Source organism: Macrobrachium rosenbergii, chromosome 6, assembly GCF_040412425.1.
Source record: "Macrobrachium rosenbergii isolate ZJJX-2024 chromosome 6, ASM4041242v1, whole genome shotgun sequence".
In the NCBI taxonomy this organism is placed as follows: Eukaryota; Metazoa; Arthropoda; class Malacostraca; order Decapoda; family Palaemonidae; genus Macrobrachium; species Macrobrachium rosenbergii.
In genome coordinates this window covers 20,872,847-20,899,260 of record NC_089746.1, presented here as the reverse complement: position 1 = coordinate 20,899,260, position 26,414 = coordinate 20,872,847, and the positions used below count along the sequence as shown (strand labels likewise).

Below are 26,414 nucleotides of genomic sequence, written 5' to 3'. Positions count from 1 at the left end.
ATAATGAACAATTATGGTCCTAACTTAAAAATAAAAACCTTGAAAGAACAGGGATCATCATTATAGTACTCCAACTATTGATAAACGAAACAAAATATATCTAGAATCATATAAGAAAAGCCGAATGAGTTGGTGGAGCTACTGGTGAAAATTCACCACTATACAGTATTACCAATAAAGAACTTGTACAGCAATTCCGAATGAACACAAAACTGGTATACCAAGAATTGCTTAATGCTGTGCATCAGTGACAATATCTAAAGAAGGCATCAAGACACAGCCATCACAAAATTCCACATGGCTACTGGTCGTATACGGAATCCGCAGAAAACAGACTGCACCAGACAGTCAAAAGGTTAAATCCTATGCTAGTACTGAAAAGTCAGGGGAAAACAGATGATATACTATGAAAGAACTACTAAAAAGTGAAAAAAAACTTTATAATTATTCTTAGCAAAGGAACAATGTTTATTACAATGAATAGGTGCAACTAAACCAGACAAAAAAAGTAGCGAGCACCCTTCCCCTGCCCACGTGCACACAAGTACACGCAAAAACAAATAAATGATCATGAAAGCACTGCAAATCAATGAGGTAAGCTGTACAAGTATTATGAGAAAAATAAATAAAATCACAACCCAATCAATCCACTCAATGAAGAGAATGATAAAAAAGTTTCACAAGTCAATGCTGGACATTTATTGGTTTGAGTCTACATGGACTAATAAGCTGTCTTCTACATTAAGGTTTCAACCTTGCTTTATCATCTTCATACTAAACTGTTAGTAAACTAAAATGATGAAACAAAAAACACAAAAATCATCATGGGAAACTTATTGCTCAAGACCAATAAAAACAGGCTTTGGGCTACAGAAATTTGGCCGGTACAGTACAAGTTACCCCACAATTACAGATAAATTACCTGGCTGGTGAAGAAAGAAACTAAAAACACATTTTTTTAGCAACCTATCAACATGTATATATATTGTACAGTATATACTTTATGTGATGATCAATAATGAGTCATGAGCACTTACTTTTAGTATTCCAAAAATCAAATTCCTCATTTCAACCAATGACTCAACAAATCTCAGGACCTTTTAGCAAAGTATTCCCAGAATCAAATTCTCATGCCACCCAGTGGTTCATGAAATCTCAGGACCCTTTAACACAGTATTCCCCGAATCAAATTCTCATGTCACCCAATGGTTCAACAAATCTCTCCACCTCTTATAGGTGTTGACTATCGAAGTAAGCACTGCATTTAATATAAAAAAAAATTTATATATAGCCCTAATGAGTATTCCAGTGAAAAGCTGCATTGCAAGTAAACTAAGTAACCTTTCAAGCGATCCACAAGTTTCAGGTATATCAGAATATCTGTGATTACATCAACAAAAGTAGTGTCTTGATATTCTTATGTTAGCTAATGTCCCTATAGAAAACAATTTAATCCTTGATACTGTTTGATGGAAATACAAATCCTAAATAACTTAAATATTTTCTTTGTATTCCTACACGAGAATATTATGTTCTTATGCAGTACAACAACAACCAATTTTGTTTCTTGGAAAGGTTAAACCACCCAAAACATAAAATATGACATAACTTCACAATTTACGAACATTATGCAGTATTTGAAATCACCCGTATGCAAATACAGTATATGTACATACTTTTCTCATGTGTAGAATCTCTGTAACATCATCTATCACTTACCAAGTTACTACAAATAATCTAAAATGCAGATACGATACATTTAATATGGATTACAATGACAGATCAATGTAGCACTTAAAAACACCTCCCAGGGTTAACAATGGACTATACTGTACTACACTTCTGTTTCACAGAATTTGGAATTAATCATCCAATAACAGTAATCAACATACATACATAACAAAATTCACTAAACAAATTACGCAAATTTTATGGCTAACACAATTTTCGGGAAGAATACTGCTTATCATACTGTATATACAGTACAGTATACAGTACTGTAGTTTACAGTACATAACAGATAGAGTACTGTACTTTACACACTACTCTATAGTGTGTTTTTAATTTCAGGTACGTGTAACACTCTAAAGGAACTAATCTATTATGTGAATGTACCATATATATATAAACTACCAATATATTCTCTATGTAACACAATAAGTGTATTCTATGTGACATTCCAGTAGCATTATCAAATGGATTTTTACTTTAAACTACTGTATACCAAATTCCCATTAATTGGTTTGAAAGGTTTTACCTATTGTTCTATTAGTTATGGAAAAACTACTGTTCTGTACATAGATATGTGACGCAAAATGTTCTTACAAGTTCTATAACTTACAGACAGTACTGGTGGAACTTTGGCAGAACCTCAAGGTAACAATTACTACTACTAATATGACTTGGGGAGACATGGTAGCTACTAACATATTCTGAATATGAACCACTGCTCTGTCAAATTTACCATAAGCAATACCTGTAACTGGCAGCTTAATGGGTAAAGGGTAAATTACTGCAATTCAAATTGGTTATAGGGATGAATTTTAAGCTGTCAAGGTTACAGTAAAGTTTAGAGGAGGGGGAACTACGGGTGTAATAGCTAAAATGACGTACACTGATTTCCCGACATTCTTCATCCAGGGTGTTGCTAATCTCACGGAGTTTACCCTGAATGGACTCCTTGACCGCTGCTTGAATTGATTCCATTTTGTTGGCGTTTGCTTGGAATAATAAATGTGGAGAAAAGTGTTATTCACTGATGAGGACAACAGAGAAAAATGGTCTCTTTAAGTAAATCACTCTCACATGAAGTTTAATTTTTCTAAAGTGCTCACAGAGACTAAATCAATGCAGTATTGATAAGATCATACCGGCAGTCTTCATAAAACGTAATCCGTAAAAGTTTCTGTAAAGTGAAGAGTGCAAATATAAAGTTCAAGTCTTCACTTCAGATGTCAAAAACTATGAAGGATTCTACTAGGGATTCTCTGATATTATCACAAGCAGTATCTGTGGATATGTCACCTTTTGAACCTCGTATTATTCCGCTCCAGAGGCCACACTCTTCAGACTAACTATGTAGACTGGCCTCAACTAACTTTCCCCTCTCCCGAAACCCTAAGACTTCAGTAATCATAGTATGGCTTCTGAGTTGCCTTTAACCTACTTTGCAATTACATTTGTTTCACTAAGACAACCTCTACTTTGCTATGAACAATTATGAATTTAGTACTGATTACTGTACTAGACTTACAACTAAGAGTTACAGTATTTAAAAACCTAAATGTGGTTGAAGTTACGACTTGTATCTAGATCTCCAACACTGCATGGCAATTCTTCACCAAGGATCTTGTTAGTGAAAATCAATAATTCCATTTCAACAACTGTTTCCCTCCAGACTAACATTGCTTAGCACTGGAAGAGAAAACATTTTACAAAACCATGATAATTTTAAGCAAACCAAACTTCAAGTTCCAAATTATTTATCAAAAGATCAATATCTCGCTCATCCACACCGATGAAGCCAACAAAAGCCTGTAAGCTGGAACAAAATAACCCCATAAAAACGGACGGAAATTTAATTCAGCATGGTTGGTACCCGGAAGCATATTACTTTTAAATCAAGAACAGAACAGCAGAAGCAAAGGCTTTACATACCACAAGGAACCTACTGCAATGAACAAGAAAGGGAAATTACTGGAACATCAAAAATTACCTCCACCTATAATTGGCTCCTAGAGGAGCAAAGGGCCCACTGGTAAACATTAATCTATTTTCACTCAACCCGAACTTTGATTACATTAGGCTAAATCAGGATAGCAAGACCCATGTTTACTGCAAAAAAAAATTTTGGTTGGAAGAATTACCATGATACACTGCATGTGTTCAGTTATGTCTTGGGAAGCTTTCTACACAAATTTAACATGAAAAACAATTAAAATATATATATCTGAATCACATACCATTTAAAATCAGGACTTACAAAGCACCCAAGTTGAATAATCTGCTATACTATCTTCAGCTTTAAATTACGCCAGGGGTGGTCGCATTTGCTACTGTCTGATGTTACTAAAATGATATGGAAACCCCAATCTTGGCCAGACAAAATAAAGATCTACAATAAGGTGACATGCCTGACTACAATAAAGGATAAAATTCCATAGGCAGTAGTTGTCAAAGCTGTGCTCGTAGTGTACCCTCAATAAGGGATGGATTGGATAACAGGAAGTTCTCAGTCCAGAACCAAAACAAAACCAAATGATAAAGCAAACAATACATTTGCTATTTCTGTTGCCTACTACCTTACTTCCTACTAAGAGTTACATAATGACCAAAGTTTTCTAAGTCCCCTTCATCTCTATTATAATGGGCTTAAAAACTCTTCAGTTCTAAATTCCAGATAGATAGATAGACCAAATACAGCACATGCAGTTCTTCAATGACACAATAGTAAATGTCTAAAACTGAACATATTGATTATCCAAGACTTAAAAATATGCATCAAAGTAATGTAAATGCTATGTACCCTTTTGTAGTTTACTGTACAGCACTGACTACTACTATATAGACAAACACTGTATCTGTACCGTTCTCTGAGAGTAAACTTGACATTACAACAATCTCATCATGGAGCAGTAGCACAGAGCAAGATTGGCCTTTCAATAAAATGAAGCTTTGACTGAATTCAGGATGAATTAATATGAATGAAAACAATTGGAATCCTTTGGGGATTACAATATATAGTCTGTTCATTTGTATTTTTTATTGTAATTGGAAGGCATTCATAAAACACCTCTGTTGTGACTGTGATCCTGATAACAGATCAGTGATAAAACAAAATCAAAGTAAAAAAACCCTCCTTGGTGTAAAATTGAGCTGGTGCTTGAGATGCTTAAAACTATAATTTTCACATTCAATAATTAACTTGAAAAATACGGCAGCATTACCCATACTTTACAGTCACGTAGCTACAGTATAAACTGAGTTTCAACTGGCTAAATAAACAATTCAGATGAAGAGGTAACATTCCTGCAGTGATAATTATACATGGACTACGCAACTCGATACTGTGACTTCAAAATTCCATTGAATATATGAACCCATCAACCATATAATAAAAATAAAACATTAAACTTATAAACTTTCCACAAAGTATCTACAAGAAAAAAAAAGTTTAAGACATACTTGAAATTCTAAAGCAGATAACAAACAAGAGCATAACACAGCAAATATAAATAGTGCTATCTAAACACCAATAGATAATCTGATAACATTTCAAATCACATAAACCACTTATACCTATCTTAAGCCCATAATCATGTGAACTACTACTGTGCTACAACTTCCTTAAATGGTAATGATTACTGCACTGTATGGTACTTGCTTATCAAAACTGTACTATTACTCAGCTCTTCCACTCCTCAAAAAATGCTACAGGAAAAAAAAAAGCGGGTACAGATCTAACCTATAACTGTGATATCTAGCAATTACGCTGCAACGAAGTCTTACAGAGAAACCTCCCAAAGCAAAAGTAATATTACAATTATTAAATCATAAAAAGTAGTAACAATATAAAAGCAAAAATAAAAAAAAAAAAAAAAAAAAAAAAAAAAAAAAAAAAGAAGGGACACAAGCTAAATAAACCCAACATAATTTGCAGTACCACAGAAATTAGTTAAAAATACAGTATGGCCATTCAAGCAAAGTAATTTTATTTAACTACTGTAGATATGAATCAGTCAAAAACTGTTAAGTCAAGGAAAAAGATATGGTTATAAAAATCTTCATATCTTTAAGCACTCGACTGTAAGATAAGCTCTATTAACCAAAAACCAATTACTGTGTACAGGTACCACTTCCCAGTCATTTCCCTTGTGTGGGGTGGATAATTACTTTCAATCTTTAATGTAAGAATTTCACTGGAATGGAATTTGGTGTGCCAGTTAAAATTACATTTAGTAACTACAGTACTTGTACAACAAAACTGTACTATTTCTGTTTCACAACTCATCAATAGCCTGCAGAGGATAAAAGCATTGATAATTTGAGACAATTCCACTCATTACAACGGACTTGAGATTCAAAACACCTATGTGATTAGGGCAGGCTCAACAGTTTGACATCAAGAAGCTTGGGTGAAAATTTTCTGCAAGGTAACAACTGGCCAACTTTATAAAACTAGGCTTGAACAATTGTCAATTTTTTTTAGCATAGCCCAAATCATACTTCAAAAGTTGAAGTAAAGGAAACTTAAGACTTAATACAATATCAAAGATTATAGAGAAACACAAACATGGTTGAGAATTACAAAGAAACAGGAAGGAATAGAAAAGCTAAAGATTTACATTTAATGAATTATGAATGGAGAAAGATCTACTAACTCTAATTTGGGCAAAGAGCAATAATGTACAGCTCTTTAAAAGATCCCTATGAGTATTTAATACTCATATACGTAATAGTGTGTGTCAGGTCTATGTCAAACTTTGTAACTAACAAATATTACAAATAAACACAAATGAGACTTACAAATTGATAAAGTGAAAGAATTCACAATCAAGTAAAAGCAAATGCATTACAAAAATTAAAATCTCCAATGGGACATATTACCATACAAAATGGTCCAAGTGAAAAACAAAAACTGAAGTACTGGCCTTTGACTGTCCTAAATCTCTCTACCTTTTGATGCAATAAACTAACACTAAGTAAGAAGACAAAGAGAAGACACTTATATTTATGCAACTAATTCTTCTTCCACAATATTAAATACAGACATCCATTGAACTCCAGCATACTAGGAAGAGGAAAATACAAAGGATACATGGCTCTTGCATACAGGAAAATATAAAACCGACAAAGGAAATGAATCCCTATAACAAAAATTCTCATTATGCACAACTTTGTAATACAGTCTAGGCCTAGGCACTTCAAAATTAAAAATACTTTTATGATTATGGTAGGTTCAATAGTTTGACATTCTGAGGCTTGGATAAAAATGTTGCCGCAGTTACACAGTTGACGATTTTTTAACAAAGTCTAAATCACATTTCATGACCAAGTTCAAAAGAGAGGTGTATTTCAGACCCAACAGCAATATACCTAATGTTATTTTACCTACAACAATATACAACCTAGCCTTGAGTAAGACATCTATTGTTTCTGGTTAGGCCAATGCTTCTATGCCCTACATAATAGCATCGAATTTAGGCTAGCTAGGGGTAGCCTAAGGTAGGTTAGGTTAACGTGGTAACAGAGAGAAGAATGCCTATCCTGGACTATGCCTGCCTTAGCCTACTTTTCATAAACTGGCTAAAACTTTAATTTCAACAAAAAAATAAACCTTCTGGGCTACCTATGCTTAGCTACAACAAAATTAGCCAATCTGTGAATATGGGAATTGGAATTAAGTCGAATAATTGGCTTCGAGGAGTAAAACCAAGATTGGCCCATCAGCCGATCTATCGTACCGTAACACAGGCTACGGTACCCTACGGTAAAAAACAAAACTTTCACTACTATAGAAATACGAGCCCCTGAGTCTTTACCAACAGTACTCGCCCAACCCTAACTTTATTACGTGCCGATGAATATGCATTCACAAATCTAGTAAGCTAATATCACCCACGGGCTACAGGTGGGTGATCCTCCTCCGGCTATAATACCGAACAGATGACCTCTCGCACAAAAAAGGAAAATATACGTCACTGTGCCGCATTCGCTCGGTTTCGGACGATGACATTTCTGTGTGTAATCGCCTAGCAATTCGAAAGACGTCTGCGAGACTAAAATGAGGACCATCGGTGCTCTCCCGGCGTAAAATATGTATTTCCAACCTTTAGAAATTGAACTTAGCGCGCAATCTGTCAGTTTACATATATGTTTATCTTTCTCTCCATTCGGGGAAGACTGTGCGCCTCTCGCGACGTATTTCTCGCACCATCACACATCCAAGATATCGTAAAAACACTCTGGGACATTTAACGTGGCATACAATCAGTGGAAAACTTATTAAAAGTCTCGGGCACTTACCCTGGATCACGTCCCTTTTTCCTCAACACAATATGGCCGCAATGTTGATAGGAGGAGTGGCCATGATAGGTGCGCATCGCAATGCGCATTCCGTGGTCTCCTCGGCCGCTCGTTTCGAAAAAGATTTAATCATACAACTTGTGTGTGGTAATACGCATATTTCTAAGAAGTTGAACGCGTTACACAGCACATGTTAGCTACTGTCACGATCACGATGTTAAAAAGGGGTTAATCATACGACCATTTTTTGCTCTTGAACTTCATTACAATATAGATGGGTTGCAGAGTAGGCTACATTTGTTTACTTTACTTACGTCAACCGAAGATACTATCTGAATGCAGCTTTTGAACACTTAATGATTATTATTTTATATTATTATGTACTCCGCAGACAGAGTATTTCTTAGTTATGTACTTTACTGAACATAGGTAGCTAAGAGAAATTTATAAAAACGGAAAACATTTCGTTAGAAAAATGCAAGATCAACTGCTGAAAAGCTAAAAGGAAAAGTTGAGAAAATGGACTAAATCTCTTGACCGAAGTGAAGACACTGCCAAAGAGGGGGAGAGAAGGGATGCTCATAACAGCAATGCTCATTTATAGTGTTTATCCAAACTTCTGATTTAGATTATCTGATTCAGTTGTGTTTCACTGACTTTCTTGTGTATTTCTACGACTCTAATAAGTTTTTTAAACTTCACTTTGGTTCACTTTGTTTGGTTTTATGTACAGCCCTCCACAGGGATAATTCCTTCTTGGCTGGCCCATGAACGTTTTCAAAATAAGGTGCTTCTTGTATTTTACAATTGTCTTTCAGTGTTTTCTTGTCAGTATCGTAGCTCCTGCAGAATAGGAGAGTCTTTAGTTTCTTTTTTTAAATTTGCATTCTTCTTGTATGCTCTTCACTTCAGGCGGTATTTTGTTGTATAGCCTGACTTACAATTTGTTCTAGGTTCAAATAGCCTATGTGCTTCATTTGCATGTCTGATTACAATATTCATTTCGGTCTAAAGAAGCTTAAACAATTTCTCAGATATGTTGGTTTATCATATTTTAGTACTTTAAAGACTGTACGTAGTGTTTTATATTCTATTCTAGCTTTTACTGGGAGCCACTGTAGCTCAATTGGTGCTGGGGTTATTCTGTCACGGGAACGTAGTCCTTTTATTAACCTGGCGGCTCTGTTTTGTATTCCTTGCAATTTTCTTAGTAGGTAGTTAGGGAGACCGTAGTATATAATGTTGCAGTAGTCAAGCCTCGAAAGTATTTGGTTGCAAATTGCTGTTTTCAGAGTATCTTCGTTTAGGTATATTCTAATAAATGCAATGTTTCTAATATGACAAGTACAGGTTTTTGTAATATGTAATATGTGGTTCTTCATCGACAATTTATTACCAATAAATACTCCTAGGTTCCTCACTGCTGCTTCAATATTTATTTTTGACGAACCAATAGCTGTTCTTTTGAAGTGTTCATATTCTCGTAGTGCGCTGTCAGATCCAAATAGCGCACACTCAATTTTGTCTTCATTAAGTTTCAATTTCTTCGCCGACATCCATTTTTTTATACCTTTCATTATTGCATCAGTTTTACTAATGGTGTCTTCTATCGTTTCGACAGGAAAATAGAACTGGGCATACAGTTTATACTTAAATTTGTGCTTATTTAGAATTCTAGATAATTCAATTCTGTAAATGCCAAATAGCAGTGGACCCAGAACGCTGCCTTGGGGCACTCCTTTGTTAGGCTTTTCTTTTCTGATTTCACATTTGATATAACCATTGTAACCTTCCTATTTTCTAAGTAGCTTTTGTACCATTTGTGTACGTCATCTTCGATACCTACTGCTCTCAGGTCTTCAAGCAGTAGATTGTGGTCAACTGTGTCAAATGCTGTGCTTAGGTCAAGCATAGCCAGGATGCCACATTTTCCATTTGCTATAATTTCTACTATGTCATTTATAATTGCACACAATTTAGTATCTGTTGAGTGTTTTTTTTATGCTGACTGATCATCAGGCATAATGTTGAGTTGTTTCAAGTGTTTCCATGTTTGTTTGTCAACTTCCGGTTTTATGTTTTGATAAACGAGCTGTACCCTACAGACAAGACGAACTACACAGAAGTACAAACTCAATTTTGTTGTGAACGTGTAACAGTACGTGGAGGATGTGAAAGAAAGTAGAAGTTCTGGTGTGGACTCCCGAACGTTACCAACCAACAGACTGGGAGCAAAAATAAATGTATTTATACATATTACTGTAAATACGGTAAGTGACGCCATCAAAGTCTGAAGTCTAGACTTTGAACACCATGTTTTCGCAATAGGTTTCCAGAAAACAGCGAAGATATTTGAATATATACGAAGATATTTGAATATATACGTCTTTTAATATACAATTCAAGCTACTTCGAGAATTTCTTAAGTGATAAATGGATCGGTACCGCCGGGTCTCGATCCCTCGACACAGCACCTTCCAACGACTCCAGTTCGTCGGGGATATTCGCGAAGTAGTGTGAATTGTAGATTAAACATTTGTAGCTAAATCACAGTGTGATAAAAATTTCATATATATATATATATATATAAATAGGATACACCCAGGGAAACTGAGTGGAAAATTGAATGCAGAAGAAGAAGAAATAAATCCGGCATGTCAAGAGTGATAGCAACTGCCATTATCGGAAGCACCAGAAATTCGTGTCGTTAAACAGGATGGCTTGGATGGGAGAAGACAGTTTTGACACTTGGTTGACATCCGTTCTATACGCGCTGCCCTCACACTCGCTCTCATAATGATTTCTTGTTAGTTTGTTCGGCATATCTTTTATGTTTTTCATCTGCTTACCAAGCAAGTTTTGATGACTTATTGGATAAGAGCATATAAATCCCGCAACGCGTTTCTATATCAACTTATATCTAAGGTAATCTGTTTTCCTACCAGTAAATCTGGAATTTACTGAATGTTTATTCGCTCTCATATCTTTGCTTTATGATACTTTCTATGTAAATCTGTTATCATAAAACGTTCACTCCTATTCGTACCTCAAAAGACCTCAGCTATGACAGCTTTCTTACCTTAGAGAGGAGATATAAGGCCGATAACAGCGGCATTACAGAGGCATCGACTTACATTACAGCGCCAAGTGAAATCCCTTTTACGATAAGACGCACGTTGGAAATCCGATAATCTCAGTCGAATACATTCGAGATTAAGTAATTTGTTTATTGCATCCGGATCTTACTTGCAACTGGACTCATTTCTTTCTGCTCGTTTTTTTTTTCGGGTATGACTTTGCCAAATGCTCTCGGGAACTTCTTGACAGTATTCTTACAAAGCTCTCTCGATCGTGTTGTACCCGTCAGGATTTACGATCTCTTAGTTACTCTTTGGAATAGAATAGAATAGAATAACATATAGAATTTACTCCAAGGACCAAGAACTAGGGCTATGAGGTCATTCAGCGCTGAAACGGAAATTGACAGCAAGAAGGTTTGAAAGGTGTACAGGAGGAAAACCTCGCAGTAGCACAGTGAATTAATTGTTAAGAGATTTTGGAAAGTAAGTTGCAACGGAGGTACAGTAAAGGGAATGAAAAGCAAAGAACCTTAAGTAATGCCTACATTGCACCACATGAGATGCAATGACGGCGCTGCCTCTCTACAGGGGTTACTATACAGAGGACACAAACTCGAAGTCACTGCCAGAACGTGGTGCGTTCTATATCTTCATCATTTCCTCTACCATTCAAACGTGCCCTTTTTCAATCGTCCATCAAGAAATTTTTCTCGCAGAACTGGGCCTGCTCAGAGCTGTATTGTCCTTGGTCTTTACATCTTTACCCATTTCTCATAATTTCTTTCATGATGTACGATTCATAGCCGCTCTTATAAAAACGCCGGCCCCTATTTAAAGATATTACATACAGAAACAGTAACAGCAATTAGAAACAGAATCGTTAAGACGAAAGACTGGTAAAATAACTGGCACTTTCCTAGACTGACATTAGCGTACCCGTGAAATGTAAGACATCCCTTTGATAAGAATCTGGCAGCCAACTTGTGTGTTATGAAATGGCCAACCGACTGTGTGTTATTAAGAGACTATTGCATAAGAAACGAAAGGTCAGCGACGCATTTTCACTGACGAATCAACGTTCAGATTTCGACCAAATCGCTATCCTGGCTTTTTTTTTTATTTCCTTCTGCGTATCTTCTGATTTTGATTCTGAAAAGACTTCATTCTCAGCGATAGAGTGATAGCAGGCAATTCTGAATGCTGCTTCATCCTCCTTTCAAATAAATTCTAGACATCTATCTTTCTGCGTCTCACCAGATTCTTGTGCATCGTTTTTGAAGGAGATGCTGATTCATAACTACCAACAGCATGTTTACCAAGATCTTGAACGAACATTGTATGTTGCAAGACGCATGCATATTCATACATTTAGAGATTATCTATGGTGCATCACTATATTGTGTCCGGAAATAATGAGTAAAAAGCCACAATAATGTAAATGAGAGACTGTATTTTGGAAAATTACAGTCTCTCCTTTATATTATTGTGGCTTTTTACTCATTCAAATATTATGCAGCTCAAAAACATTTATAACATATAAGTCACGAGAAGATAGAAGTTACATAACAGGTTAAGCAAGGAAGCCTGCAGGATGTGTGCAAAAGATTGGGAAGAGAACTGATATATGGAAGCCGAGGTTGTAACATATGATGGCAACTGCTGAGCTAATTCTCCTTCATGGAAGTGATGTAGCGTAGGTGAAAGGATAACCCAGAATGTTTTAGGAGGGTTATGTTGAGAGACTAGATGGAATGATAGATATATAATTTGAAAGTGTTAAGAGACGCGAGTAGAAGAAAACCTAGGAGAGGTGTGGACAGATAATTTGAAAGACACACTGGAAAGGAAAGGCCTTAAAAAATATCCAGAAAAGTGTGAGCATGAGTACAAGGTACATGTGAGTTTGGATACGATCACCATAAAGTGACACCTCAGCGCTAAGGAGTCCACAATTCTACGTCTCTGTGATAATATGTATGCTTTTGAAAAAGTCAGGTCAGATCTTTGAAATGTCTCAGTTTTCATAAATTCTAAGCATACAAAATAAAGAAATATTATCAAGGACTCGTTAACTTATAGGAGGGTGATAAAATGTGTATAGGGAGGTTTGATACTCTGCTGATGAGCCTCGCGTGTAGGTGTGTAAAGTGGTTAATTCTTGGAAGCTTTCTGCGCAGGAGGGTCATCCACGATTCAGATGATGAAGTATGAACGTTGCAGTGACCATTATTTTGTCCTTTTCTCTGGCGCTACCCCTATCGGAAAAACCAGGTAAATGCTGAAAAGATGCGTGTGTGGGCAGGTAAGTGACAGGCCACAGAATTCCTTTTCACCTCAACCCTTGTGTAAAGGACTATGAATAAGAGAGCATTATTCTCTGAGGTTACTCCTCTGTTGGAATACGGAAGTTAGGTAAAAATAAATTGTACATAAATGAATTATATTTCAAATTGTGGGACAACTGTTAGGTTCAGATTGCAAAGAAAAAATCGTCAGTACTAGTGTGTTCCTTTCAGTTCCGTTTCTCCTGTCACTGTTTATTTTTCAGTATTAGGAGACCTATGGTAATCACTTAGAAGAAAAATAAACTGTAAGAAAATTGTCACATTTAGTATTTTTTGGTTTTACAAGATGTGGCTAAAACCAGTCATTTGCCGCGAGGGGAGAGAGAGAGAGAGAGAGAGAGAGAGAGAGAGAGAGAGAGAGAGAGAGAGAGAGTTTCTGATAACCATGCGGTAATTCATCTTATCTTGAATAGTAAGACCTCCTGTGTCCAATAAGAAATGAATGACCATTCTTCTTATGACTCCATCTCATTCAAAAATAACATGAGATGTAACTAATGTTTATATATATATATATATATATATATATATATATATATATATATATATATATATATATATATATATATATATATATATAAGTACAGAATTGCAACCTGTTCTTCAATCTCCTTTAGACAAACTTGGTGAACTTGATTACTGGGGAATTACGGTCACAATTTGCCAATATGAAAATGAAGCCATAAATATGTAGCTGACTACGATCTTTGACCTACTTTTTCCAAAAGTTAGTCGTTCCGTAAATGTTACCAAATGAACGTATCTGCTGAGTTTTGTTAAAATCTGCTAACCAGTTCTTACAGTGTGCTAAATAACACATACACACACACAAATACACACGCACACACACAAATACACATCATCATCATCATCATCCAGGTGCCATATCCCCAAGGACGTCGGCAATCATGGCTCGCCACTCCTCTCTATTTCCGGCTCTCTGCAGCAACTGAGCTGCAGACATTCTTCCTCCAGTCATTCTCACCAATCCATCCATATATTTTTGTCTAGGTCTTCCTCTTGGCCGACCTCCATTGATTTTACCAGTGAGAGAGAGATGTTCTAGTTCTTGTCTTCTCACTATGTGACCCACAAACCGCATTTGTCTACCTCTCACTGAAGCCAAAAGTTCTCTCTCAATGCCTACTCTCTCTAATACCTGCTCATTAGTTTTCCTTTCTGTCCATGATATTTTCAGCATCCTTCTCCAAAACCACATTTCTGCAGCCTGTAACCTCTCCTCATCTGCCTTCCTCAAGGTCCAGGTTTCACAGCCATACAACAATACAGACCAAACAAAACATTTCACAAATCTTCTCCTAAGATTCATCGATATTTTTGAGTTGGTGACTAATCTCTTTATCTTACCAAATGCATCTTTTGCCATGGATATTCTCTTCCTGATCTCTTTTTCGCATTTTCCATCACTTGTGACAGTGCATCCTAAATAATTAAAACTATCGGTTTGTTTAACTGTTTCAGCATTAATTCTTATATCTGTTCTTGGGGGATTTCATCTTTGGAGATAACCATAACTTCTGTTTTCTTAATATTTATTGACAGACCTCTTTCTCTGCTTGACTCGTGTAAAGTACTGACTAAAGCTTGAAGTTTATCATGAGAGTCTGCAACAAGTGCTGTATCATCAGCATATCTGATATTATTAATATTGACTCCTCCAACCTTAATTCCTTCCATATCTCTGAGATCTCTCATTATCATTTCACTATATAAATTGAAGAGATCAGGTGATAACACACAACCCTGTCTTACACCTCTCTTGATGTGCCGAGTCTCTGATTCGTCATTTTCTACTTTCACTGATGCCTCTTGATTCCAATATAAATTCTTTATCAATCTTAGATCTTTCCCATCGATATTTATCTGTTCCAATATCCTTATAAGGTCTACATGTCTAACCCGATCAAAAGCCTTTTCATAGTCAACAAAACAAATATATAGATCTTTCTTCACTTCTGTTGCTCTCTCCATCAACATTCTCAAAATAAAAATTGCATTTCTTGTCCCTTTATCTCTCATAAAACCACACTGTTCATTGCCAATCTCTGGGAGTATCTTATTTCTTATTCTATTCAAAACAATCCTTAATATTATTTTTGTGATCTGACTCATGATACTGATAGTCCGGTGTTTATTGCACTCAAGTGTTCCTGGTATTTTGGCATTGTGATAAATGTTGATTTGTACATCTGTGTTGCAGGCTCTCCATCTTCATATATTCCTTCCACTATTTCCATTAATATATCAATGATGTATTCTCCCAGAGCTACCAACATCTCTGCTGCTATTCCATCATCACCTGTTGCTTTATCGCTTTTCATTTGTTTTAAAGATGCCTCTATCTCTGATCTGATTATACTTGGTCCTTCTCCGTTGTCATTGAAGTCTAGATGTTCTATTCTATCATCATCAAACAATTCTCAATATATTCCGTCCATCTTTCCAATATTTCTTTTGACTCCATTACTATGGTTCCATCCGCTTTTTGATACCAGTGCTGATACTTCTCTTCTTTTCAAAAGTAATTTCTTTCACCTTATCATACTTTCTCCGTTCATCCCTTTTATCCAAATCTTCTACCTCCTCACAAATCTCATCCATCCATTTCTCCTTTGCCCTTGTGCATTCCCTCTTAATAGTTCTATCCAGAGCTCTATATCTATCTTCATTTTTACCCTTCTGTAGCCTTCTTTCATCCATCATTATCAAGATATCTTCTGTCATCCATTCTCTCCGAGCTCTCCTTTCTGTTGATGGTATTATTTCATTACCTTCTCTTATTGCATTTTCCATATTTTGCCACTTTTGCTGAGGATGTTGGAGCACTGGGCCTTCCTCCTTAAGCTGGTCATATCTATTTCTTACAATTATATTATATTGGTTCTTCATTTCCTCTGTTTTCAATAATTTCAGTTGCCTCTTTGATTTAGGTGTACTCTTCCTCTGATTTTTCAACTTCACCATCACTGTTGCTACAACTGGTACATGGTCACTATTACAATCGGCTCCTGGGTAGGTTTTCACTTGCTTGACAGAGTTCCTAAATCTTTTTATTGATGGTTAGAAAGTCTATTTGGTTTCTAACTCTGTCACCAGGGCTTTTCCATGTCCAAAGATGTCTTGGGTGGTGCTTAAACCAGGTGTTTGATATAATCTGTTCTCTCTCTAAGCACCAGTCTACAAATCTGTTTCCTCTCTCATTTCTTCTACCTAATCCAAAAGGCTCAACAATATCCGCTGTTCTTCCTTGTCCCACCTTCGCATTGAGGTCACCAATAACCATAATTACTTCATGCTCTTTGCACTGCTCTCTTGCCTGATTTAACTCTAGATAAAATTGATCAACATCCTCTTCATCATGTTCAGATGTAGGTGCATATACTTGTATTATGCATATATTGAATGGTGTGGCTTTTATACGCACCAACAAAATCCTGTCAGATACAGCCCAATAGCCTATCAAACATGGTTTCACAGATTTGTTTAGAATCACACCAACACCTCTCTCAGCACTCTGGCCTCCCGAGTATATGAAGGTTCCTCCTGTTGAAGTTGGAGAACATCCCACCCCTGGCCATCTAACCTCACTAAGCCCTAATACTTGTACCTTCATTCTTTCCATTTCTCTCTCTACATTCATTTTCTTTCCAGCCTGATATAATGTTGTTCTAACATTCCAAGTAGCTATCCTTATTTTCCTTGTTTTCTGTTGTCTTTGGGTTGCTATTACACTTCTTTCTTTTCTTTTTGGGGCAGTGGCTTGATGACGGTCAAATGCCACCTGCACCACATGACTAGTTTGACCGGGCGAGACAACCACATCATCCATTCTGACATAGTTCCCACTAACGCCGTTCATCTGTAATCTTCTTTGTGACGTAGCCATGATTATTCTTGGAGGTTATACATGGTGAGGTCTCCAGTTCTCTTCCAACACAACACAAATACACACGCACACACATATTGGAGTAAACACCTACAACATCCAAGTCCGCTGGTGGAAATATAATTATCAATATCATCCATAACACAGCATTTTCCATTTACTCATTAGGAATCTAGCGCAGGCAGCGCTTCCTAAATTTGGGTGGATTACCGTAGGAACTCTACGTATGTATGAGAGAGAGAGAGAGAGAGAGAGAGAGAGAGAGAGAGAGAGAGAGAGAGAGAAAGAGAGAGAGAGAGAGAGAATTTGTGGCAAAGAACTTTATTCAGTCTTTTCGAAACAGACAGAGCAAAGGGTCTAGTTCGCTGTTTTTAGAGGTGTGTGCGTATGTGTGTGTGTGTGTGTGGCAAGAATAAAAGTCACTCTGCAATACTGACATAGATGGCGTAACGTGTTTATCGTGATACCCAATAACAAATTCCAAGTTCTTGTCCTCTAATATAATTTGTCTACCTTTGGTGCCGCTGGTGATAATACTATTTGCTGGCTAAATTCAACCAGCATCTCTCTCTCTCTCTCTCTCTCTCTCTCTCTCTCTCTCTCTCTCTCTCTCTCTCTCTCTCTCTCTCTCGTCCAATTATGTTTACTGTATTTCATCAGCAGTCGAACTACCCTTTCGTAAAGGTGCTTTAATTTTAAATTAGATCACTTTTGCAGATGTATAAGGAGGTATATATACATATGCAAATAAATACACTACACTTATCCAACCTTTAAAAATTCGGGAGTCACCACCTGCCTAGATAAATATTCAAGGTTACTTGAATATGCAGGAAATCTACTGAAAATTGTGCCTTTCAAGCACACTAACCACAGTGGTCGACTATTAGCCCACACCCCTATCACCAGAAGATTCGTCACTTCAGTTCACTGAATGAAATCCGAAGTTCCCCAGAGACAGACGCAAAATAGCTAATAAGTTATGTCGTCAAGGCAAGGTTACCGTGCACGGAACTAGAGTAGAGTATGGTGACTATGATTTCATGGATTTTTCATATAGAATAAGACTTTTATGGTTTGCCTGCAATTAAACAACAATAGATTATAGTGATCATGACTTTATAGGATGACGATTAAGTCTAACAGTTGTGTCTGCGCCTAACGGAATTTATTGTTGCAGTAGTGTTTTGCTGTTGCGTGACCTTCCATAACTACCACACATACTGCTCACCTGTATGCTTAAAATAACTGTCTCAGCGTCAAGGCTATAAACAGGTTAATATTCAGCTTCTCTACTACTAACATCTGTTGTCATTATACGTGCAACTTTACGCTTCGATAATTGGGGATCAGGCTATAATACTCGCGAATGAGTCTTGGACTACCCACTTCGACCAAGGACGGGACTCGCATCTGAAAGCTGCGATTAAGAGAGGAAAAAATGAGGCATTTCAATGAATAAATACGTACGACGATAAAATGGAATAGCCTTCAGTGTTCTTTCGTGTAATCGACTGAGTGATATGCTTAAAATGAATTCGTTCTAACCTATTTACTACATTATACTGGCTTTCACATGAAGTATAGAAGTGATAATGGCAGTTACATTTATATAGGTCTAACACACTGAGTTGTATGTGTGCATGTTTGTATTTGCTTACAAGTACACATAGTGCATCTGGCATTAACTATTAACATACAGCCTCGTACAAACCTGAGATAAACCATTTCAAGTATTTAAGTATTAGAGACACCCTTTTAAGAACGGTTGTCAATAAAATTTCAACGCTAAACAGCTTCAAACTTAAAAAACAAAATAATTGGTAGCAAATATGACTCAGTTATTACGTGTGATCCTCGTTCATACCAGGGTTAATAGAGAACATACTACTCTACACCAACTCAATCACGCTCGAGTAAGGTAGAGAGTCCCTACCTTATTTGAGTATGAAATTTTTCTACAGAGGAAATACACTGACAAAACAAATTTGCTATAGGCTTCCATGCTCGTTTTGACCATTTTAAGATTCAACTTGCTGGGACACGGTGCCACAGGGCGTAGTTAGAGAAGACCCGGCTGTAGAAACACGCATGATGGTAAAGAACTCTGATCGATTTCTATTCTTTGCCTCTGGAAAAAAGATAACATTTTCCCCGCTTTTAGCTAACGCATGATATAGCGTGGTTAGAAAACATGGTGACATTGATGGGAATGAAAGGTGAAAGTCACCTAAAAAACTGTACAGTACCATGCCTCATGTCTTCCTCAGGTTTTGTTGTAACATAAGCCTCTTTCGTAAAAGTCTGTAGAAAAAGGGCACTCATGTCGTTATTCGTTCAACCTTATCCAGATTAAAACAGTCATTCGATCCCTTACACTATCATTATCACCTGACATATCAAACACAGCCTTACCGACGGCTTCGGGACATTATTTCTTTTCATTTCTAATGAATTCCATCTAACAAATGCGCCAGTATTTTCTTACGGATGAGTTAACTTTGCACAGCTTACGTGACTTACAATCGTGATAATTGCCCAGACAGGTGGGTCAGTTTAAAAATGGAGGAAAAATACGGACGGCAATGCAATAGTTATAGTAGAATAATAATTTACGGTGCAGGTAAAAGCTTTGTAAAAGTTTTCCCACAAAAGCTCCATCTGTGTTCTTTTTGCTTTATAATTTTACTTTTATAATTTTATTTATTTATTATTAGCCTTTCTTCCGGCTCATTTATTCATTCACTACTGACATCTGACCCAGTGAAAATTAGGAAGTTAATCTTGTTCCTGACGTAATTACAATGATAATGAAACGTGGTCATCGTCCACTGTTCAATTGTTGGTTGGATTTAATTTAGATTATGCTGGCCTTGTGCCAGCAAGGGTCCTTTCCTTAGGGCGACCCGTAAATGTGCTAAGTTTTTAGCGGGTTTACAGAAACTCTTCAGATTTTTTTGAAAAATTATCTGGTAACACTGCCCGTAAATGTACTAAGTTTTTGGCGGGTTTCCGGGTGTGGACTTCTGCAGTTGTTAAAGGATGGAATGTCAAAGGAGTTTAAATGCAGGATCAAGAAAAGTCTAGATCAAAGGTAAGGTCAAGCTCATACTAGATTTATCGACAGACTCGGCAAACTTTCAAGTTTATGCAATCTGATGTAATATGCCGGCAGTAAGATATATTCACTAAATGTAAAAAATCTAGTATAGTCTCGTAAACTTTCATGATGTCATCCTGCTTTGTTATCACTGAGCTGCAATTTAAACTTTCAGAAATCACAGGAGAGACCACTCCAAACTCGATTAGGGGTGATTAGCTATAAGTACTTGTAAACAGAGTTAGAGGATGATAAATCTGATAAAGACGCCGAGAGTTGCTTAACTGATAGCCAAGGCCAAGTGCCCTACAGATTAGCATTTTAAAACTATCCAGTTGTCATAACAACTAAGGCCATAGACACATTTTTAGAATAAAAAAAAAATTTATATATAGGATGGTGAAAATTTTACAATTAGCATATGATATTTTATAGGCCAGGTCTATGACAAATTTATCAGCTCACTTGCAGGAGTAAAAGAGCTTTTTAAAGGTTTAGAATTAGGTGTTGCAGATTTAGCCTACATCATTCTCACGCCACCATAGTTCTATGCAATCCGAAGGTTAGGTTAGGGAGATATGGGGTTAAGGTAACATTTTGCATGATTTTGAATATTAATTTGCTTCATGCTTATAGATTAGACTGGCGCTGGTTACCTAGTAACATTTTTGATGCACTTGGTTAGTCATGCGCGTATGGTGTAGGTTACCTCTTACAGAAGGCCTCGCTGCTTTTATTGTAATCTGGGTTACGCGTAGGTTATCAGTAGAGTTACTTATGTAAGTAGAATAAAAAATTCCTACAATTTGGCAGATTAGTAATACAACGCATTTGAAAAGAAAAATTATGGACTAGCCTACGAAGGAACATTAGCCTACCAACTTTGTAGAAATCCATCGTCGCCCCCAATGCCACTTGACACAAAGGGCCTCTGTGAATCCCGCCACTCATGTCTTTCCAGTGCTTTATCTTTCACTAATCCCCACTCATCGATACCCTCGCCTCTTGCTGTACTTAACAAATAACTCTTCTGGTGCCTACAGGAACCCAGCAAACACTATCACGCACTACTTTCCCTGGTGTTGTGCAAAGAGCATGTCCAAGCCACCTTCATCTCCACTTATCATTATCTCATCTGCATATGAAATTTCTGTGATTTCACTTGTGACATAATTTCTAACGCAGTCCTGCCTTCCGATTTAAAGCTTAATCTTTAAAGTGACAAAATCTCTTTTGATGTAGTTTAAGTATCGAATATGATCCATGACCTTACAGAAACACAAAACGTGTTAAACTTGTTATTAGGCATATTCTTACTTTCGTGTAGAATTTCAGTCTTCTTGATTTTCAAATATTATTCAGCACATTGATTTGCATTTTTTTTTTTTTTAGTTTCGCTAATGTCCAACTAAGAGAACCTGTATTAGATATCGTTGCTCCCGAATATTGGAAACCTTTTTCTATCTAATGTTATTTCGTCACTTTGTGCACGTGTCCTCATTGCTTTGGTTTTTCTTAGATTTGTTTAGGTATGTGGTGCATTCTTTTGAGCAACTTTTGCAGATCTTGCGTCTTTTATTGATAAATACAGAAGCATCTGCATATTCTGAATCTGTTACTCTTAACAAAATCGTAGTCTTTCTTCGACTACAGAACTGGTTTTATGTCAGATTGGCAAAGACAGGAGGTCTGCAATATTTTTAACCCAGCAATGGGTGTATCGATTTCTTATTTATAAAAAAAATGACACAACACTTGCTATCGTTGTCTTGACACTTCGTGTTGGTTATCACACATTTGAATGGGATATCCAGTTCAACTCTGTGGTCACCCAGATATTTCGGGCTGTGTATAAAAAGAGCAGTAATTTACAAAGCAACAAAGAAACTGAATGTAGTTGGAGGGTTGAATCCTTCACAGTTACCCCAGCAAGCAACTCCAAATGTTATGGTGTGAAATCACGGTTTAAATACGAAATTGCTTTGATTTTGAGCTTACTATATTTGCGTCCACCTTGCTTAGCGTTACTTATATCCCATGGGAATGATTATTGCTATCGCCTAAAGACTATAGAACCAAGGACTTGATATTTGACTGCAGCAATTACCATCCTGTAGACGCAGCTATTACTTTCTCAAGTAAATATCTGTGCAGCGTCATATGAGCCCAGTGAATAATTTCAGCGCTGAAAAACACATTTTACTAAAGATAATATTTAAGGTCTTGTTACTTTGGTAGCATTCTTCGTTTTCTTTTCTGCAGTTATATTTATTGTTAAAGTTAAAGTCCTCTCTCGGGTTTCCTGGAGAGAAATTATACGAAAGTTTTACATGGAACTTGAACAGAAGCGACTCTTTCCACCACAAGGATCAGTGTGTGTGTGTGGTTACAGAATTTCTGGCAGTCATTTTTTCCCATTTTCTTCCGTTCTCACTTCCTTAACGTGTCAGCTGATGGGTCTTCACAACTTGGTGGACAAGAAATAGAACGAGAGTAGCGCAGCAAATAGTTTCGCTTACAAGACATGCTTGCAAAAATACGGAATTGTCGTAGTATCGTACCGCAGTGAACGATGTAATACATGCGCTCTCTCTCTCTCTCTCTCTCTCTCTCTCTCTCTATATATATATATATATATATATATATATATATATATATATATATGTTATCAAAAATGCAAATTAAACGGAAGATTACATCACATTATTAAAGGACATAGTATTGCAAATTCCAAAACCCAGATCATAAGATTTCCCAACGGGACTGACAGAAATTTTAGCAATATTAAGTGTTACCAGGAAAAAAGCTCCTTTGAGAAACAAATAATACCAAAAGTTCTCTCTCTCTCTCTCTCTCTCTCTCTCTCTCTCTCTCTCTCTCTCTCTCTCTCTTTGACTGGTGTCGCTGATAAATTATAAAAACAACTCGTATCACTAATAAAATTTCCGGTAGTGATAATTCACAGCAAGTTGGCAGCTCCTTTTACAACTCAGCGCGATGAAGCAATAAAATACACAGTGTAAAATTCATTTTCATTTGGTATAAATGCATCATGAACAGTAAACTGTGTTTCATGTTGTAGGAAGAAGCAATTGTGCAGGAAATAATTTCAGAGTAAATTATGTGAAAAAAATGAAGTTGTACCCCCTGAAAATGCCAGACATCGTCCTCACATTAGCCATTGAACACTTGTTGGATGAAAAATGTCTCAGTAGTTGCTGAAAATAAAGTAAAAGATGTCAACTTATAAAGTACGTCGACTCTTGCAAGTCTGTACGAGACTTTCGTAACGTGGCGAAGAGGTCTATATGCCCAACACAAGGATATTTTTAGCAGTCGGGTTGTGATTAATCTTACTTCGTGTAAAGTAATAACTATGGCGTTTTCAACCTTTTCGCTCAGTAGTCTTGTATAGTATTGCTGTCAGTTTCAATTGACCTTAATTAATCCTTTAAATTAGTTATTATTTAAAGGATATCCTTTATATGTCTTGATTTATATTTGCTACTTTATTGTCTTTTTAGCCATATAATTATTGTTTTTAGATGTAAATTTGAGGAAATATTTTTTATTTAACATATACGTACTTTTTTTAGTTTCAACTGTGACAGTGCCTGTGTTTTAAGTATTGATTATGTTACTGTCTCATGGATACCATACTAACAGAAATGAACATATGACCTCCTAAATGGAAATCAGTCAATTCCTAGTCATTTGTGTAAATGTACAGAAAAGGAAGTGGATGTAGCTGTCATTGCACATTTTATCCAGTAGCAGATTATATTATTATTCCAGATGTTCTAAAGTTTGACTGAGGCCCAAGGAACTGAATAAACTTAGCACAGTATTGGGAACACTTGCAAGAGGTACCCCTGTGGGGTTAGATCTGTGCTTTTATCCATTTATCGTTGTTAAGTCGCCAGGTAGTGTAAATATCTAGTTGTACTCGATTTGACCTTGCATGTTAACTAATGAGGTGTTCATAAAGCCTAGTACATTGCATATTGTATTAAACCATGAGTATTTTCTTATCTGTCACGCCAGCTACAGTATATTAAAGTTCCATTGCCATATTTAGTTTGCTATATTTTATTGCCTCATGTCTTTTTGTGTCTTCAAAAAAATTTCCAATTTTAAAGTTGGATTCCAATTCAAAATCAATTAAATTACAAGCAGTAATATTAACCCTTGGAGATTTTATGGTTATCACAAAATTTGTCTGGCAAACCACACAGATTAGGACATGAAGGTAGCTTTGGTTTTCTGTTACTGCTAGCTGTGAATTTTTATTCATGGTATAAAGCTGGTTGTATTGTCATTTTAAAGCTGAATACCTTTAATTTATTTATTAAGTTAAAAACAAAATGACAAGAAATTTGCCGAATATTAACAGTGGATGACATCATGGAAACCTCATGGGTTGGGAATATGATGACATCAACAGAATCTCAAATGATTAGGTGCAGTATTTATCTTTGCTGCAAGTTAGCCAGGATATGTAAAGAGAAATACAAAAAATAAAATTTAATTAAATAATTTTTAGTATATACAATATACAGATGCATATTAAATTATATTACTTATCATCTATATCACAGGTAATAACACAGAATCATGATAAGGTCCTCCTTCACAAGAACTATGTATTTGGTTTCACTACTGGTACTTGAAAGCCAGAAGAGCACAAAGTTTTCAAAACCAAACTACCTAATAGCTATAGATAAAATATTTCTTTTACTATGTATCCAGATGAATGAAAATACATTACAGAATTACATAAAAGTTTCTAAAGCTATTTAAGACAATTTTAAAGGCTAAAAATAAAATATGTTTGTTCCGGAACGTTCGAAAAAATATAATCAGAAATATGTTCATAAAAGTTTTGGCCCCAAAACGGCAGAATAATCATAATTTGAAGATGTAAAACAATTAATTTTAAATGCACTCAGAGCATTAAAAATAAAATGATTTTTGACGATTTTCGACGATTTTTCCGGTTTAAATTTTGGTTCTGAATAAACACCGCATTGATGCATTTAAAAATACAGCACACACACAATGAATGAACAGATACTTTTCTGAAAATCCACTTGGATAAAATGAAAAAATAATTATGTACAGTACTGAATTGTTTGGCACTGGCCCAAGTCTTGATAGAACAAATATTTAAGATATAGAGTACATGAACATATGACATCATTTAGAAATACATGAAAGGCTAAATCTAGACCTACAATTCTAAAACAGTAAGCTAAAAAGCAGAATTTTTTCATGGAGAAACTCATCCAAAATATTAAAAATAAACAAAATTATCAATGGAAAATAATCACCTAATATAAAGTCTTTATAAAGAAATACTGGAAATGATCACATTACAGAATATGAAGTTAATATAAGGTACAGGTTTGAAGTGGACTTCAGTATTATGTTTCAGGGACCTTAATATATTAACAGTTAACAGGCATCTGTCCTGACAACATGACAATATCTTTTATCAAAAATAAGTAATGTATATACAGTACAGTACACTACTCCAAACACTGGGCACTCTTTTTCATACAATCTGCAAGACCACATGGCATTAAACATCAGGTATGTTGATAAAACCTATGACGTTTTACTTTCTACTGGATATTCTGGACTATAGATTATAAAAAATCTCCACTAACATTGAAAATTCCAAAACTTCACTTCACCTGAACATTATAAAAATTAATTTTTCTTCATTTTTAATTCAATGGTCTATAAGCAAACTGGACTATTTTATACTATAGTGCTACTAATTCTAACTTCTTGACATGTATATATTTATATCTGAGTCATACAGTTGCCCAAAAATATCTAAAAGGTGTATATCATTCTTAGGATACATAAGACAATTTCCATATACCAAAATATCTTTCAGGGAAGGACTGAAATTACTTAAACTTCACTTTAAACATAAAACAGATACTGAC

The 26,414-nt window shown here is 35.9% G+C and overlaps 1 protein-coding gene and 1 long non-coding RNA gene across 5 annotated transcripts in view; one reads left to right on the top strand and one right to left on the bottom strand.

Moving 5' to 3' along the window:
- Moe (Moesin) overlaps positions 1 to 21,553 on the bottom strand; it is a 169,949-nt gene extending 148,396 nt beyond the window's left edge. The window contains exon 1 of one of the 4 annotated variants that reach the window (XM_067105151.1): positions 21,336 to 21,553. The gene's annotated coding sequence lies outside the window, so the exon portion shown is untranslated. Of the gene's footprint in view, positions 1 to 7,701; positions 7,774 to 7,829; positions 7,962 to 8,025; positions 8,220 to 21,335 lie in introns of those variants that run through there. The other 3 variants (XM_067105141.1, XM_067105153.1, XM_067105154.1) reach the window with 3 other exon arrangements.
- The window catches only part of LOC136839295 (uncharacterized), a 40,100-nt gene continuing 34,057 nt past the window's right edge, over positions 20,372 to 26,414 (top strand). The window contains exon 1 of the long non-coding RNA XR_010853289.1: positions 20,372 to 20,451. This is a non-coding gene — a long non-coding RNA (uncharacterized lncRNA). The remainder of the gene's footprint in view (positions 20,452 to 26,414) is intronic.